This window comes from Peromyscus maniculatus, chromosome 21 (genome assembly GCF_049852395.1).
Source record: "Peromyscus maniculatus bairdii isolate BWxNUB_F1_BW_parent chromosome 21, HU_Pman_BW_mat_3.1, whole genome shotgun sequence".
NCBI classification, from domain to species: domain Eukaryota; kingdom Metazoa; phylum Chordata; class Mammalia; order Rodentia; family Cricetidae; genus Peromyscus; species Peromyscus maniculatus.
In genome coordinates, this window is record NC_134872.1 from 71,481,159 (window position 1) to 71,500,154 (window position 18,996).

Genomic DNA, 18,996 nt, shown 5'->3' on the forward strand with positions numbered 1-18,996 from the left:
GGTGCTGGGAACTGAACCTGGATCTTCTGCAAGATCAGCAAGTGTTCTCAGCTCCCAAACCATCTCTCCAGTTTATATTTTCTCCTTTTCTATTAGTAGTATTAATTATACATAATCATGGGTTTCATCTGACAGTTTCAAACATGTGTATCATGCATTTTGGTCACATTCACCTCCACTGATCTCACGTGTCCTCTTCTCAATCCTGTCCCCTTCCCTGTCCCAATGAGTCTCTGCAATGTTTTCATGTTGTTATTATTGTTACTCAATGAGTTTCTTTTCTTTTCACTTGTATTGAAAATAGATCTTTTCTCATATAATATATCCTGATTATGGTTCCCATTCCCTCTGCTTTTCTCAGTCCCTCCCCACCTCCCCTCCTATTGAGATCCATCCCCTTTCTGTCTGTCATTAGAAAACAAAACAGACTTCTAAGGGATAATAATAAAATAAAATATAAGGCAAAGCAAAAGCTAACACATTGGAATAGGACAGAGAGAGAGAGAGAGAGAGAGAGAGAGAGAGAGAGAGAGAGAGAGAGAGAGAAGAGAAAGCTGAAAAGGCACAAGAAACAGATATAGACACAGAGACCCACTCATTTGCACACTCAGGAATCCAAGAAAAACACTAAAGTGGAAGCCATAATATATACCCAAGGACCCATGCATGCTCCCTGAGTTCATTTGTGCATCCATCTGGTTGATTTAGAGGTCTTCGTTTTCTTAGTGTCCTGCATTTCCTTTGGCTCTTACACTCTTTCTGCCTCCTCTTTCTCGGGATTCCCTGGGCCCCAAGGAGAGGGATTTGATGGAGACATCCCATTTAAGGTTGATTGTTCCAAGATCCCCCACTCTCTGCACATTGTCTGGCTGTGGGTCTCTGTATTTGTTCCCATCTGCAGCAGGAGGGGTCTTCTCCGATGATGACTGGGCAAGGCACTGACCTATGAGTATAGCAGAATGTCATTAGGAGTCATTTTATTGCTACATTTTATTTAGCAGAACAGCAATGTTTGCTTTTACCCCAGGTCCCTGGGCTATCTAGTCTCAGGTTCTTGGTCACTCAAGTAGTGTTAGGTATGGGTTCCATCTCATGGAGTGGGTCTTAAGCCAAATCAGATACTGGTTGGTTACTCCCACAAGCTTTGTGCCACCACTGTACCAGCATATCTTGCAGGCAGGACACCATTGTAGATCAAAGGGTTTGTAGATGGGTTGGTGTTTATGTCTCTCCTTTGGTAGCATGCAGAGTACCTTTCTATACTCAAAATGCTAGAACTTGGGAGTAAAGGCTCTGTGTAGGCTCCAGCTTGACTTCTCCATGTTCAGTGAGTTGTGTAGATGTTGTCTTTAGCAATGGGACCTTGCTGTCAGTTTGTGATGAGCAATCTATAGTTTTGGCAAGAGCCTAGGGTGTTTGGAGGTTCCCATGGAACCCATTTGTCCAACAACTCAATTAGATGCAACCCATTGCCAGTACTGGAAGCTTCATTTGGTGAGAAGAGATGTCCAGTTGGGGCTCTGTCTCCCTCATTATTTGGTGATTTTGTTTAGATCACCTTCATAGATGTATATATTTTAGGGAGCTTTTTCTGTATGAGGTTTCCATGCTGTCCCCCAAATGGCCCTTAATTTTAGCTTTTCTCCCTGTATTCCCTCCCCCACCTCCTCTCTCCACCCCTCCTGTTCCATATTCTACTTCCCTTTCCTAAGGAGATCCATCTGTTCACCTTCATCCCCTACTCTATACCTAACCTCTGTGCTTCTATGGATTGTAGTTTGGTTATCATTGACTTCATAGCTAATACCCACATATAAACAAATGTCTGTCTATTTTCTGGGTCTGGGCTACCTCACTCAGGATGATCTTTCATAGTTCCATCCATTTACCTCCTAATTTCATTTTTTAAATGTCTGAGTAATATTCCAGTGTGTATCACCAGCCCAGCATTTCCACTCTGTACTTTGCTTACCCATTGAATTGACACAATTGGAGAACCAGAGACTTTCTTAGGAAATCTAGAACTTTCTATGGATTTCAGTGGAGGATTTGATATTTATTTAGTACTAGAGTTGGAACAATCCTAAAACTCTTTTGCCTTGAGGAAAGCCTTGCAAGTTCCAATCTTTTTGACTTATTTATACTCATCGTCAGGAAGGAGAAAAGATGAACCTCAGTGTATACAAGTTCCTGGGGGTATGAGGGACAAGACAGAGAAAGGAATTTTCTCTACCCTGCTTAAATTTTATTTGGAGACCCTTCTGGGCATAATCATAGCATAGATGACAGAACTACCTGGTGACTAGGTAGTTCTGGGAGCCAATACCACAAACCCTTGCCTTGATCGGGTATCCCCTAGAACTGGTTCTGCATTAGGCTTTGCAGGCTACTGGTGTGTGACAGACTTTTCTCAGGGACACACCACACACACACACACACACACACACACACACACACACACACACACACCAGAAAAAAGAGAATCCATGAAAGACCAAAGTAATGATTGCACTGCAGTCCAGCTTGGTGAACCAGTGAGTTTTTTTTATTGGCATCACTTTTGGGGGTGTGAATGACACGCAGAAGCAGGGTTGACTCAAAACAGCAGCTGCATCACTGGAAAGGCCACTCCAGCACAAGCTGTAGCCCTGGAACTCTCCGCACAGCATGCAGGCAGCTCCATATCCCGAGGTCTCTTCTTAGTCGGACAGTCTCCCTTCCCTAGCCATTGTTGACTCCTTTTACTCCTCTTAGAGAATGAAGCAGGAGGGCTTAGAAAACTTCCAAGTTTCCAGTTTGACAGACACAAGTGGTCTTTGTTTGTTTGTTTTGTTTTTGACATCCTTAGTCTCACGAGCTTCCTCCTCTCTTCTGGAGGGAATATTTCCATTCAAAGCAAGCTTGCTATGCACAAGCCTATTTTATCCCATTATTGTCTGTCCACTCTGCAGGGTTATTCTACATCCTCATCAGGTTGAGGTGAGCTGGGATTCCATTGTAGAAGGGGCTGTTTTCCTTCCTTATTGACTCTGGACTTGGCCATCTACACATGCCATGCCTGAGTAGAAGTCCTAGAAGCCACTGCATGGGTTATCCCTGTCTCTTACTTTGTCATCTGTGCAGGAGACCAGTGTGGGCCTCATAGGCACCTGTCAGCCTCAATCCCAGAATGAAACTAGGTAACAAAAAAGGGCTGAAGCCAAGCTGCTGCTTGCTCAGTGCTCACATGCAAGGATCTTGTCATGCGGGCAAGGAATGAAGAGTTTTAGTGGGCTAACCACTCAGCTTTCCTATGAAGTCTTTTAAACAATACACCCAAACAGGAGGGAAAGTAGAATGATGTGCATGGCTCAACTGCAATGAAAGGGGATTGTAAAATAATAATAAAAAAGATAGGCATAAGACAATGAAAAAGACAATAGGTATTCATTGAAATGTATCCATAACTACTTTAGAATGTGAATGTCTGTAGACATAATTAAGAGACAAAGATTTTCACAAAGAAGGGATAGATCTTAAAAAATATGCTGCTTAAAAGAACAACCTTAAGAGACTTGAGAGCTGGCACAGTGGATTAAGAACTTCCCCCAGAACACACATGAAAGCTGGGCAAGTATGGTGGTTTACCTGCAATTCCAGTGTCAGGAAGCAGACACGAGGCACCCCTGGCCAAGATGGCTAGCTTAACTAGCCAAATCATCAAGCTCCAGGTCCAGCTAGAGACCTTGTCTCAGGAAGAAAATGTACAGAGAGATCAAGGAAGACACCTTAACCTCTGACCTCCACAGGTACACACACACAGATATACAGACAGACACACAGATACACACACTGTCACATAAACCTAGGCACACGTGAAAATACATATGCATGCCACAAACAGATGTAAAAGCTCAAGAAAGCAGACAATCAAATAATAATAATAATAAAACCCTACTTAAAATACAATGATTCCAGTGTATGGGAAGTAAAAAGATGGAGAAAGATGCTACAAGTAATCAGAAGAGAATGGAGTTGTTAGTGAAAGGCACAGAAATGGGACTGTTATCCTGAGGGAAAAAGGGCAATGCATAATTATAGAGAGGTCAGTTCCCGAAGACAATGGGACAATCCTTAACGACATTCAAGACAGACAAGGTAGAACTGACAGATGAGCAAAAGAAATGGCGACGCCCTCCACCCTCATGGGAGACCGACACTCTTCTCTCAGGAATTGATGAGAAAGTGGGCAGAAAATCAGCAGGGATATAAATGGCCCACACGGCACCATCTGTCAACATGATCTAATTGGCATTTACGGAGTACATCGTGCAGTGGAAGGGGAATTCACATCCCCTCCAGCTCACACAGAGCCAAGGCAGATCACATTCTGGGCCATAAACATATCCAAACAAATCTCAAAGAGCAGCAATCACACGAAGCGTGATTTCACACCATAAGCAAACTAGAAAGAAGTCACAGAGAGACAGCAGATCCTCAAATATTTGAAAATCAAATAGTGCACTTCCAAACAATCTATAGGTCAAAGATACTTCAAAATAAATTTCAAATATGATTTGAATTAAATAAAATTGAGAATAGTGTATCGAATATAGGGGATGTACGTGAATTAGTAATTTGAAGGAAATGTGTAAAATGGAGTGTTACCACTGAAAAAAGATAACTCAGACATTAAGCTTCCAACACAAAGAACTAAAGAGGGGGGAGGGCGGGGGGAGAGAAATAAAACTCTCCCTAAGCCTAAAGAAAAGAGAAGAGGAAATAATAAAAAGTGAGAACAGAGATCAAGGACATAGTAAATAAGAAAACTAAAGAAATTCAATGAAAACCCGATCTGCACTCTGAAATGATCAAAAGAATCTAAATCTCCACTCGGCTTTTGAAAAAAAAAATGAAAGAGGGTACAAATGACAAATATCAGAATGAGACAGATCTTTATTATTGATTGTGCTGACATTCCAGAAATAACAAGGAATAAATATTATGAACAATGGGTAAGGACAGAGAGAAGAGAGGGAAAATGGGTGGATGAAAGGAGAGGGCTCCTGGGGCCTCAGAGCTTTGCAGCATCTTGACTTTAGTGGCTTTTGATAGCATTGCGGAGACTTTTACACCACACACACACACACACACACACACACACACACACACACACACACACGTACAAGTAAAGCAAACAAACTGAAGTACAAGTAAACTCTGTGGCTGGTGGACTGTTGCAATGTCTTCATTCTGTGTGCTGCACCATACTCGACAGCTTTAAAATGTCAGCATCAGAAGAACTCAACAAGAGCACAAGGGGGGGGGGGGTCTTGCTCTGTTGTTTCTTATGGACCATGTGATTCTTTAATTTTCTCAGTTAAAAAAGAAAAAAAAACTCATATAAACTTCATGTCAGTGAATCAGTTTGGTTTTACCATTGTGGTACTGATGATGTTTAGAATATTCTTTTAAAATCTTGTGTAAGATGTCAATTAAAACAAAATATCATTGGCGTTAAAACATTCTACCTGACGTGAACATTTGTAGATGCACTCTTCATAACAGATTCAAAGTAGAGTCAACCCAATATCCCTGCACATAGGAATGGATAAGGAAGATGAGATATGGCAACAGAGAAGACGATATTTATTGACAAAGACAGAGCTAAGCACCGACACATGCTATGACAGGTGAACTTTGGAAGCATTACCTGGAGTGAGAGAAATCACTACAATGCCCAGGTTAGTCCTTTTACACAATCAAAGCCAGCACATCCAAGAGACAACAGAAGTCAGTGTGCTGTGCAATGCGATGTGGGAAGGGGGGAAACTACTGGTCAATATGGGGCTCTTTCGTAAGGTGATGAAATTGTTCTGAACTTACATTATGGGAAGACATCCATAACCCTGTGGTGATACTAGGAACATAAAGTTGAAACCCACACACTACACTGTCTCATTATAGTCCTACCTTGTCTTATCAGGATCTCCGTTGTCTCATCCTGGTGTTTCCTTGACATATCCCAGTGCTCAGGTATCTCATTACAGTGCCCCTCTGACACAACCTGGTGCTCCCCTGTCTCATTGTAGTGCTCCGATGTCTCATCATAGTACTCTTATCCAGTTATAACACTCGCCAATCACATCGTAGTAATTCACTGTCCAATGGCAGCCCTCTTCTTTGTGGTCAGAATGTTCTTCTATCTCTTCACAACTCCTCAATTTTCTATGGCAAAGCTCCTCTGTCATACTGCAATCTTGCCACATTCCAGCATATTGATCCACTGTTAAACACAATAATACCTTATCCATCACAAAATTCAACCGTTCTATCACCATGCTTTTCTGTCCCCAAACGATGCTCAAGCATTCCAACACTGTCTTCCCGTGTTCTATCACAATAATCCATTGTAAAAGTACAAATCTCTTCTATCCCACAATGATGCAGCAATGTTCCCCCATAAAACTGTGCTGACCCATGACGGTTTTCCATGGGTCCATCACAATGTTGTCCTGCTACATTAATGGTATCGTCATCCATCACAGGATCACAGTGGGCCCCTGTCCTATCACAGTGATCCAGTGTCACACAGCCATATCCCACTGTGCCTTCATAATGTTCCATTACCCCTTCAAAATGCCCAACACACCATCACAATGCCTCTCTCTTACCACAGTGATGGACTGCCTCATCACAGTTTCCCCTGTCCCTTCACAACGCCCCATTTCCCCATCAAAATGACTTACTGTCCCATGATAATGCCGACTCGTCCATCTACACGCCCAAGTGTCTCATCACAGTGGTCCCTGTTCCATCACAATGTGTATTGTACTGTCACTGTTCTCCACTGTCCCATTCCAGTGCTCCACTTTCCTATCAAAATACCTCACTGCCACATCACAGTGCTCTCTGCCCCATCACAATACCCCACTGTAACATCACAATACCACAATATTCTAGTGTAACACCTCTCTGTCCCGTCATAATGCTCTACTGTCCTATAACTGGGCTCCATTTCCCATCACAGTGGGTTCTTGTCCATCACAATGCTCTACTTTCCCATCACCCTGCCCCATAGTCTAAGTTGCTTTACCACACTTCTCTCATTGTACCATCACTATGCCAAACTTCTCCATGACAATCACCCACAGTCCTATCAGAGAGGTCCCTGTACCATCACAAGGTCCTATTATCCCATCACAATGTTCCACTGTCACATCACTATGCTCCACTGCATCATCAAAATGCCCAGTGTCTTATCACAGTGTCCACTGTCTCATCACAATGCCCCACCGTTCAGTCACAATGCCTCATGTTCCCAAGACAATTGCCCACTGTCCCAATCAAAATGCCTCACTGTCCTATCATTATGCCCTAATATCCTTTCACAATAACTGTTTGTCCCATCACATTGCCCTATCCCCTCATCACAATGTCTTAATGTCCCATGACCATGTCTAACTGTCATATCACAATGCCCCATTTTCCCATAAAATAACTCACTGCCTTATCACTGTGCTCCATTGTCCCATCCCAATGCCCCATTCTCAAATCATAGTGGTCTGTGTCCCATCATAATGTCCTATTGTCACATCAAATTGCTCCAATGTCCCATCACAATGTGCCAGTGTACCTCATTGTCCCATCAAGCAGTCTCCTGCCTTATCACAGTTCCCCGGTGTTCCATCTAAAAGGCATGTTAAAATGCCCCATGGTCCCATCACAATGCCTAGGGTACCGATGCAGTATCCCTACTCTCCCATTTCCGCTGTCCTGTCACCATAGACCCCAAACTGCCACAGTAGTCCTCTATCCATCGCAATGATCCACCTTCCCATCACATGCCCCATTGTGTCGTTGCAGTGTCCCACTGTCCCATAGCAATGCTATCCTGTCTCATCATCTTAGTTCCCCTTCCACTCAGACTCATCATGCCTACCGTTACAGCACCCCACTGTCCAAATCCTCCATTGTACCATCCAAGTATCTCTTTGGGCCATCTCAGTTTCCTATTGTACCCACGACAATGACCCTCTCTCCCCTCACCATGACCCACTGTCATATCACAGGGGTCCCTCTATCACAGTGCTCCACTGTTTCACCATAATGCTCTACTGTTTCATCACAATGCTGCAATGTCCCACCGTTACGCCCCAATGGCCCATAAAAATGCTCCACTGTCCCATAAATGTATCCTTGGCCCCATAAAATGCTCTTCTGTACTATCACAATTCTCAAGAGTCCCATGACCATGCCCAACTGTCTCATGACAACACCCAGTTGTACCATCAAAATGCCCAACTGTCCCAGCACAATGGTCCCTGTCCTATCATTGTGTTCTATTCTGACATCACAGTGCTTGACAGTCATATCACAATGCTCCAAGTTACCAACAAAATGCCTAATTGTCCCCTATCAGTAATGTTCTGTCCCATCACAATTACCAATAGTCCCATATGAATGCTCTGCTCTCCCACTGTCCCATCTCTGTACTCCACAGTACTATCACAGGATCACATGATACCATTATTGTCTTAGTTAGTGTTTTATTGCTGTGATGAGATACCATGACCACAACATTTAGGAAGGAAAACATTTAGTTACATGTGGCTTGCAGTTCAGAGGTTTAGTCCGTTATTGTAATGGTGGGAAGCATGGCAGCAAGCAGGCAAACATGGTACCCAGATGTAGCTGAGAGTTCCACATCTATATCAGCAGACAGCAGGAAGAGCAAGTGAGCCACTGAACCTGGCTTGAACTTCTGAAATCTCCAAGCCTACTCCCCATGACATTCTTCTTCCAACAAGGCCACACCTACCCCAATAAGGCCACATTTTCTAATAGTGACACTTGATATGAGCCTATGGGGGCCAGTTTTATTCAAACTGTCACAATCAAGTGCTCCACTGTCCCATCACAATAGTCCACTGTGCTATAAAAAAAATCTCAGTATCCCATTACAATGGTCCCTTGTCCCATCACAATGCTCCATTGTCCCATCACAGTGCCCTGTTGTCCCACCTTGATGCCCTATTATACCAGCACAATGCCCCACTTTCCCATCACTGTGACTCGCTCTACCACTGTGATGCTCCCTGTCCCATCACAGTTTTGAACTGTCTCATCACAAGGCTCCATGATCTATCACAATGTTCCCTGTCCCAACACAATGCCCCACTGTCCCACCACCAAGTCCCACTGTTTCATCACAATGCCTCACTGTCTGATACAAATGTCTGCTCCCCCATCACAATGGTTCCTTGTCTCATCATAATGCCCCACAGTCCTATCTCAATTCCTCATTTGTGGTGGTTGGAATAAAAATAGTCCCTGGGGACTGTTTAGGAATGGGAGTTGTGGCCTTGTTGCAGGAGGTATGTCACTGGGGGTGAGATCTGAGGTTTCAAAAGCCCATGCCAGACCCAGTCTTTCTCTCTGTCCCCTGCCTGCACATCAGTTTTTGACCTAGTGCTATGCCTCACTGCTGCCACAATCCCTTCCATGTTGATAATGGACTAACCCTTTGAAATAGTAAGCAAACTCCCAATTAAATGCTTCTTCTATAAGTTTCCATGGCCATGATATTTTGTTATGACAATAAAACATTAATTAAATAGAAGGTGGTACTAAGGACTGGGGTATTGGTGTGGCAGGCCTGACCATGTTTGTTGGGGAAATATGGAAGACATTGGGACACTTGATTAGAAAAGCAATTGAGTATTTTAAGCAGGGCTTGATGAACCACCCTAATAGAAGCATGAAAGATAGTAGTGGTTAGGGCAATTTGGCTATGAAGGCCCTGTTAAGAGATTTCAGAGGGGAATAATATTAGCAAGTGGCTAAAAGACCATTCTTGTGATATTTTGGCTAAGAATATGGCTGCTTTCCTTGTTCAAAATATCTGTTGGAGGTTAAATTGAAGAGATTCAGATTAATGTCTTGGCAGAGGAGATTTCAAGACAGCCTGATATGGATTGTGTTATCTGGTTATTAGTAATCACTCTTATGCAGATTTACTATGAAAAAAAGAGCAAGTAGGACCAAAAGAAATACAAACTGCACTGTTTGAGGAGACAAGAAGCATCAGGACACATAATGTTGGAGGCAATTCTTGTCCTCAAAGAGATGAGAAGTTTAAAGAAAGGCCCTGATGCTAAATGGAATAAAGGGAGTGGTGTCCTTAAGGCAAGATCTCACCAACCTAAACTTCCCACTTGTGGGAAATAAAGCTTCCATAGCAAAGGAAAGCATCAATAAATTATTCAAATGTGAGTCATGGAGGAAGGGCAGGTTCCAATCCCACCAGACAGCAAAACTTGGCAGCTTTAGCCATATGGTTCTATCTTTATCAAGGAAGATACAGCTGTTGAGGGGTTACAGAATCATCCTCTGGGACCAGGCATGTGGCAGGGGAGTCCCTGATGGAGACACATTGTGTGAGCTATGAAGACAAAGCCTGGATTGTGTTGGAGACCTCAAGATGTTGGAGATACCAGAACTGTGGGATACCCGCCAAGGATAGCTCCAGAAAGGGTATGGAACCATCCCAAGAGAGAGAAATGTATTGTCAACAAAGCTAAAAGTGGGAGATTAGAAGAGCCATCTAAGACAAAATTTTGGAGTTTGTGCTGCTGGGTTTTGGTCTAGTTTTGGTCCAGTATTTTCTCACTGGGTCCTCTTTCCTCCATTTTTGAAATGGTAACATATATTCTGTGCCTTGTATGTTGGAAGTATGTAATTTACTTTTTTTATTTTACAAGGGCTATAATTAAGATATTGCATTGAATCTCAGAAGAGACTTTAGATTTTTAAACAGTGTTGAGATGGTGACAGACTTATGGAGACCTTTGAATGCTTTTTACCTTATGGTATGATTACAAGTCTATGGGGCCCAGGGAATAGAATGTGATTGAATAATACAGTCACACTTATACAGTCACAATACTCCACAGTCCCATCATAATGTTCTTCTTTTCCATCAGCTTAGTTCTCTGTCCAATCATAGTTGTGCTCTGTCCCATCACAATGCCCCCATAGCACAGTACCATCAAAATGCCACACTGTCATATCACAATGTTCCACAGTCCCATGAATGTGGCTCACGGCCCCATCACAATATCCCAGTGTCTCATCACAATTCACAATAGTGTCATCAGAATGCCACACTCCACCATTACAATGTCCTACTGTCCCATAAAAACCATCCTCCGTCCCATCATAGTGATCCCATGTTCTATCATAATGACCCACTTTTCTATAAGAATGCCTCCAATGATGGTAGCATACTGTCCCATCAAAATTCTTCATTGTCCCATCATAGTGGTCCCCTGTCTCATCACGATGTTCTACAGTTTCATCAGAATGCCTCCACAGTCTCAGACTACTACCACAGTAGTCTCCTCTCTCATAACAGTGGTCCCATATCCAAAGCAGTTCCTTGTTCAATTAAATTTTCTCTACTGTCTCATCACAATGCCCACATGTTCCTTGACAATACCTCACTGTCTCATAATAAAGTCTCACTGTTTCATCACAGTGGTAACCTGTCCCATTACAATGCCCTACTGTCCAATAACAATGTTCCACTGTCGAATATCAATGCCTCACTGTCCAAAAGCAATGCCCCAAAACCCAAAGACAATGCCCTATTGTCCCAACACAAATTGTCCTATCCCAGTAGTCACCTGCATTATTATAATGTTCCATTATCCCACGGTAATGTCCCTTTGTCCTCACACAGTGGTTCCCTGTCACATCACTATGACCCCCTTTGTCACATCACAGTGCTCCATTGTGCAATCACAGTGTCCCACTCTCCCATCACAATGCCCACTGTCCAATCACAACATTCTACTCTCTCATCATAATTATCCCATTTCCTATCACAGTGTCCACTGTCTCATCATGATGTTCCATTCTTCCATTACAGTTTTCCATTATTTAACCATAATGGTTCCTGTCTCATCACCACACTTCCACTATCCCATCACAATGCCTATTATGCCATCATGATGCCCATTACCTCATGACAATGCCTGTCCCATTACAGAGCTCTACTTTCCCATTATAAAGTTACACTGTCACACTACAGAGACCCCTGCTCCCATCACAATTCTCTGTTGTCCCATTTCAATGATCCTCTTCCCCATTACTATAGTCCATATCAAATCACTCTGGTTTTCTGTCCCATCACAGTGCTTCACTGTCCCAACCTATTGCCTAACTGCTCCATCAGAACACAGCAATCTGCCAGCCTAATGCCCACAGTGATTTCCTTTTGGTCCCATAAAAATGGTCTACTCTCGCATCATATTGGTTTCACATTTCGTCACAATGCCTGACTATTCCACCATAATGCCCCATCGTCCCATCACAGTTCATTTTCCTATCACAATGGTTTCCTGTCTCACCACCACTATCCATTGTCCCATAACAATGACTGACTGTTTCATCACTTTGGCTACTATGCCATCATAGTTCCTACTTTCCCATAACAATATCCCACAGTCCCATCACTATACTCCATTGTTCTATTACAATATCCAATTGACCCATCATCACCTTTCCTCACTGTCCAATCATAGTGTCCCACTATCCCCATTGTCCCTTCATAATGTGCCATATAGATATCACAATGAATCACTGTCCCATGACAATGTCCTACTGTCCCATAACCATGCCCCAATGTCTCATAACAATTCTCTATTTTTCCATCATAGTGGTTCCCTGTCTCATCACCATTCTCCACTGTCCTAGCACAATGCTAGGCTGTCATATTGCAATGCCCAACATGACACGATAATGCTCATTGTCTTATCACTATGCCTCACCTCCCATCACAGTGCTCTACTATCCCACAGTGTCCCAATGTTCCACAACACTGCAATCTGCCATCACAATACCACACTGTCCCATAAAAATGCTCAAGTGTCCCATCATAGTAGGACCATATATTATAATAATAGCCCATTTTTCAATTATAATGACCCATTTTTTCCATCACAATACCACTCTGGCCCATCACAATTATCCATTATCTCATCACAGTGGTCAAGTATCTTACTATAATGTGTTGGTGGAGTTTTCCTGTCCTGACTGCCTGCTTCCAAATAACCACACAAAGGCTTAATATTAATTACAAATGCTTGGCCAATAGCTTAGGCTTATTACTAACTAGTTCTTACAACTTGAACCATTTCTATCAATCTATGTGCTCCCCAAGGCTTGTGGCTTTTAGCCCTATCCCATTTTATGTGTCCGACTTGTTCTCCTTTTAACTGGTGATTCCTCTGACTCCACTCTTCTTCCTCCCAGCATTATCTAGTCTGGCTTTCCTGCCTGACCTTGTTCTGTTCAGCTACTGGCCAGTCAGCTTCTTTATTAAACCAATCACAGCAACATATAATAACACAGTATAAAGGAATATTCCACAACAACAATGCCCCACTATTCCACCATAATGTACCACTGTCCCACATCAAATCTCCATTTTCCAACATGGTGGTTTTCTTTCTCCTAACCATGCTCCACTGTCCCATCATAATGCCTCACTATTTTATTACTATGTCAACTGTATCATAATAAAGCCTATTCTTTTCATCGTAATGCCTCAATGTCTCATCACTATGCTGTCACATCATAATGGCCCAGTGTCCATCACAATGCCTCTCTATTGAATGATAATTTGCTCCACCACAATGATCACCTAGCCATTACAATTCCCCATTGTTCCATCATAATTTCCCACTGTTCCATCACAATGCTGCACTGTCCACTCACAAGGCATCACTGTTTTATCACAGTTTTCTACTGTCCCATCACAGTAGATCCTGTTCTGTCACAATTCCTCACTGTTCCATCACATTGCCCTGCTGTTCAAATACAATGCCCAATATCCCAAGACAATTCCCTATTGTCCCATCACAATGCCCCATTGATCCATACAAGACACCACTGTCTTACCAGAGTATTTCTTTGGCCTATCACAACGACCTACTGCCCTATCATGATGCTTCAATGTCCCATCAAAATGCTCCACTATCTCCTGACAATGACAGTTGTCATTGAAACTTCACTATGCCCTGCTGTCCCATGACAGTGGTCTATTTGCCATCATAATGACCCACTGGTCCATCACAATTCTTCACTGTCCAGCCCCAGTGACTCCATATGTTATCATTCCATAAGAATGCTCCACTGACCTGTCAGTGGTTCCTTGCCACATCACAATGCCCCACTACACCATCACAATTATCCATTTTCCACCATGGCAGTCCTCTGAATCACCAACATGCTTCACTGTCATCACAATGCCTGTTTTAACCACTGTGACGACTATGTCATCATAATGGTCATTTTCACATCACAATGCCTCTTTGTCCCATCACAATGATACCCTGCCTCAGAATTCCCCACTGTTCCAACATAATCCTCTCTGCCATCATCTTTCTCTGACAACAATGGTCTTCTGTGCCATAACAATGCCCCACTATTCTACTACAATGCTCCATTGTCCAACCACCTTAGAATCACAGTGGCCCTCTGTTCCATCACCAGAGTTCCCTGTACAATCAAAGGTGTCCTGCCCTATCACAGTGATCCCATTTACTATCACAGCAGGTCTCTTTCATGATAGTGTACCGCCGCTCCATCACAATGTTCTCTTACATCTTCAAATTTCCCTTTGTTCAATCACAATGCCCCACTGTCCCATCACAATATCACACTATCCAGTTACATTGCCCATCTATCACATCACAATGTCATCTTGTCCCATGACAGAGATCTACTGTTCCATCAACATGCCTGAAAGTTTCATCATAATGTCACACCCTGCTATGACAATGCCCCACTGTCCAAAAAAGTGCTCCATGGACCCATCACAGTGGTTCCATGTTTCATTGCAATGACTCACATTTCTATCACATTGCTCTACTCCCCAATCACAGTGCCACCATGTACCAGCACAATTCTTCATTTTCTCACCACGGTCAGAACCTGTCTCATCACAGTTTTCCACAGTTCCATAAGAATGCTCCACTGACCTATCATGGTGGTTCATTGACCTATCACAGTGGTCCCATGGCAACCAGAGTGGTCCCCTGTCCAATCACAATTCTCCAGTGGCTCATCACAGTATCTTCTGATCTATCACAGTGCTTCACTGTCCCATCACTGTTCCCCACTGATCTACCACAATGACCTCTGTTGTATCACAATGCCTCACTGATCCTTCACAATGTATTATTGTCCTATCACAGTGGTCCCATGGCTAGTCACAATGTTCTATTGTCCTGTCACAGTGGTCTACTGTCTCATGACAATGTCCAGTTATTCAATGATAATGTCCCACTATCCTATCTCATTGGTCCCTGTCCTATAACTATGTAATGTCTCATCCACTATGTCATCACAGTGTCTCATTCACCCATCAAAATTGCCCACTATGCCTTGACAATGGCCCATTGTCCCATGATAATGTACCACTGTCCCAATAGGTTCCTGTCCCATCACAATGCCCCATAGTCCATTCACAATGGATTCTCTTCAATTACAAAGCCCCCACTGGTCTGTTATAATGCTCCACTCCCCCAGCATAGTGTCCCACTGTCTAATGAAAATGTTACCTTGTCTTATCATAATGGTCCTCTTTCCCAACATGAGGACAATATCCCATCAGAACAGCCCACTGTCCCACAAATATTATTCATTGTCTCTGCAAAGTGTTCCCATCTCATTACTAAACTGTATTGTCCTATCACAATGCTTGACTGTCCTAAAACTATGCTCACTCTGTCATCACAATTCCCATTATCCCATCACAATGTTTCACTATCCTGTCACAATATTGTAGTTGTCCCATCACATTTCTTTACTGTGTTAGCACAGTGTTCCTGTCATTCATCACAATGTCCACTATTCTATCATAATGCTCCTAGTTCTTATCATCTTAGTCCCTGCACAATCACAATGAATCTCTGTTCCATCGCAATGCTCTAATATCCCATCACATAGCCAAACTGTCCTTACACAGTTCACAATATTACAATCGGCCATTACAATGCCTCATTTCCCATAAAAATGCTCAACTGGCCCATGTCCCATGAGAATATTCCATTTTCATTGAAATGCCCCATTTTCCCTTTACAGTGCCCTGCTGTTCCATCATTATTCTCCGTTGTCCCATCACAGTGATCCCATCTCTTTGCCATGCTCTACTGTCACATTACAATGTCTGACTCTCCTATCACTATGTGCACTATGCCATTATAATGTCACAATGCTCAACCATCCCATCACAATGCTCAACTGTCCTATCATAGTGGTCCCCATCTCATCACAATGCAACACTGTCTTATCTCCTTAGTCCCTATCTAATCAAAGTTATCTTCTGTCCCATCAAAATGCTTCTCTGTCCCATGATCTTATTCCTCTGTTTAATTTCAGTTGCAATCTGTTCCATCATAATGCCTAGTTGTGCCCATAATGGCACATTACCCCACTGCTCATCACAATACCCTACTTTTTCATGACAATGTCCCACTGTCCCATCTCAATGGCCCCCTCTACCATCACAATGCCCCATTGTCCCATCAAAATATTCCACTGTTATATCGCAATGCCTGACTGTTTCATCAAAATTCCACTCTGCCAAAACAATGATCCATTGTCCCATCACAGTGGTCCAATGTCCCATCATAACGACTCACCTTTTCATCACAATTCCCCACTGCCCAATCAAAATTCATACTGTCTAGTCACAATTCTTCACTATCTCATCATGGTAGTACCCAATCTCATCACATTGTTCTACAGTTCCAAAAGAATGCCCAACTCTCTAATGACAGTTGTTCCCTGTTCCATAACAGTGGTCCTATTTCAAACCACAATGGTCTCATTTCAATCAAAATTCTCTACTGTCCCATCACAATGCCCTACTGTCCCAGAACAATATTCTACTGCTCCATGACTATGCCCCATATGCATCTCAATGACCCATAAGATACTATATTGGCATGCTGTACAATCACAATGACCAACTACTTCACAGTAATGCCCATTGTCTCACCAACATGACCCACTGATCCATCACAATGTCAATTGTCCTATCACAGTGGTATCCTGTCCTGTTCTTGCATAACAATGCTTCATTATCCCATCACAATGTCTCACTGTCCCTTCAGCTTAGAACTATGACAATCATTGTAGTCCACATTCCCATCGTAATGTTCCACTCTCTTACCAAAACGCTCATCTGTCCTCTGACTATAGTTCCCTGTGCAGTTACAGTTGTCCTGTCCCATTATAATCACCCACGGTCCCATCACAAAGCAATGATGCCCCTTCACAATATCCCATTGATATTACCTCACTGTCCAAATACAATGCCACATTGTCCCAAGGCAATGCCTCATTCTTCCATCATAATGCATTACTGTCTCATCACCTTAATCCTTTGTCCTATCACAGTGCTCTGATGTCTCATCACAAAGCTTTTCTGTCCCATCATCTTAGTCTCTTGAAAAACCACACTGGTCCTTTCTCATCACAGTGGTCTCATGTCATATCACAATGACCCACATTTCCATCACAAAATCCCACTATCCAATCACTGTGCTATACACCCCATCACAATTTTTCATTGTCCCATTATAGTGATTCTCTAACTCATCAAAGTGTTCCATAGTTCTGTATGAATACCCCACTGGACTCCTGCCAGGGAAGCAGGTAGGCTAACTGCAGATCCTCACCTCTCTCTCCACTCTTCCAAGTTCTATGCCTTTGTCTCATCCTTACCTCTGCAGCAGAACACCTTGGACAGCCTCACTGAACCTCATCTCCAGTGGAGCCCACAGATCCTTCCCCTCCTAACATCCCTCCCCCAACTCTTTGCTTTATCTCACCTCCAACTGAAGCAGGCACTCCTGTGAACACACAGGCCATTCTGGCCAGGAAAGGAGGTAATCTAACTGCAGATCCTCACCTCTCCCTCCATTCCTCCATATCTAGTTCCCCAGTCTCATCTACAACTCTCTAGCAGACCTTGTGCTGTGCCTTACTCTCATTTCCTTCCTTTATTTCCAGGAGAAAAATTAAATAGATCATGGTGGAACATCTAGCTTTCCTCCCTCATGTGAAGCCCCACCACTGTCCCCAGCCCATCCTTATTCCTAAGTCTCAGGTCCCAATACCCAGAAACACATTTGACCTGGAAATCCCAGTGGCCACACCTATCAAGACTCCCAAAAAATTTCCTCCAGGCAATATATAGCCACCACAATCTCCTAAGAACCAGAGAGGAAACAAACAAAGGGACAAAACTCCCACCCCACTCCTCAAAATAAGGCCAGATACCAGCACTTAAATTACAACCTTCCCAGTCCCAGATGCCTAGATGCCAGTATAAAAATACAACCAATAATAGCCAGGACAATTGTTAATCTCATCAAACGAGAGTAAAGGCCACCACCCAAATTAGCCAAATTTATAGCAGGCTTTATTATATGTGCACAATATATCTGGTTTGGGGACTGCCTCTCCCTAAATGTGGGATTTGAGAAATCAACCTTGAACATAGAAAAAGTAGGGCTTTTATAGCCCTCAAACTGCAAGGCTAGTGGGGTTCTAAGTGTTGGGAGACTTCCAGAGAAATTTTGGTTATGTAGGAACCAGACAAAGCATCTCAAAATCTTATCTTATGAGGGTGGAGGTCAGGGTGCTACGGTCAGACTGTGAGTTCAATTCCATAGGTTGTAGAACATGTCAAATTCCAGAAATGGGTAAAGACATGGCCAAACTTTAGTTTTACAGAAAACAGGAATGAACTTATTTTGACCTTGTAACAAGATGCCTTCTAATATTAAGATGGAGTCAGGCTGGTCCAACACAATATGTCTCCACCAGCAACTCTACCAGAGCAGGCACTGAATATTCCAGCGTATTTGACTCACAAATAAAACCCCTTAAAACAGATTTTATGAGTATGATAAGAGGTTTTTAAAGAGGAAACAAATA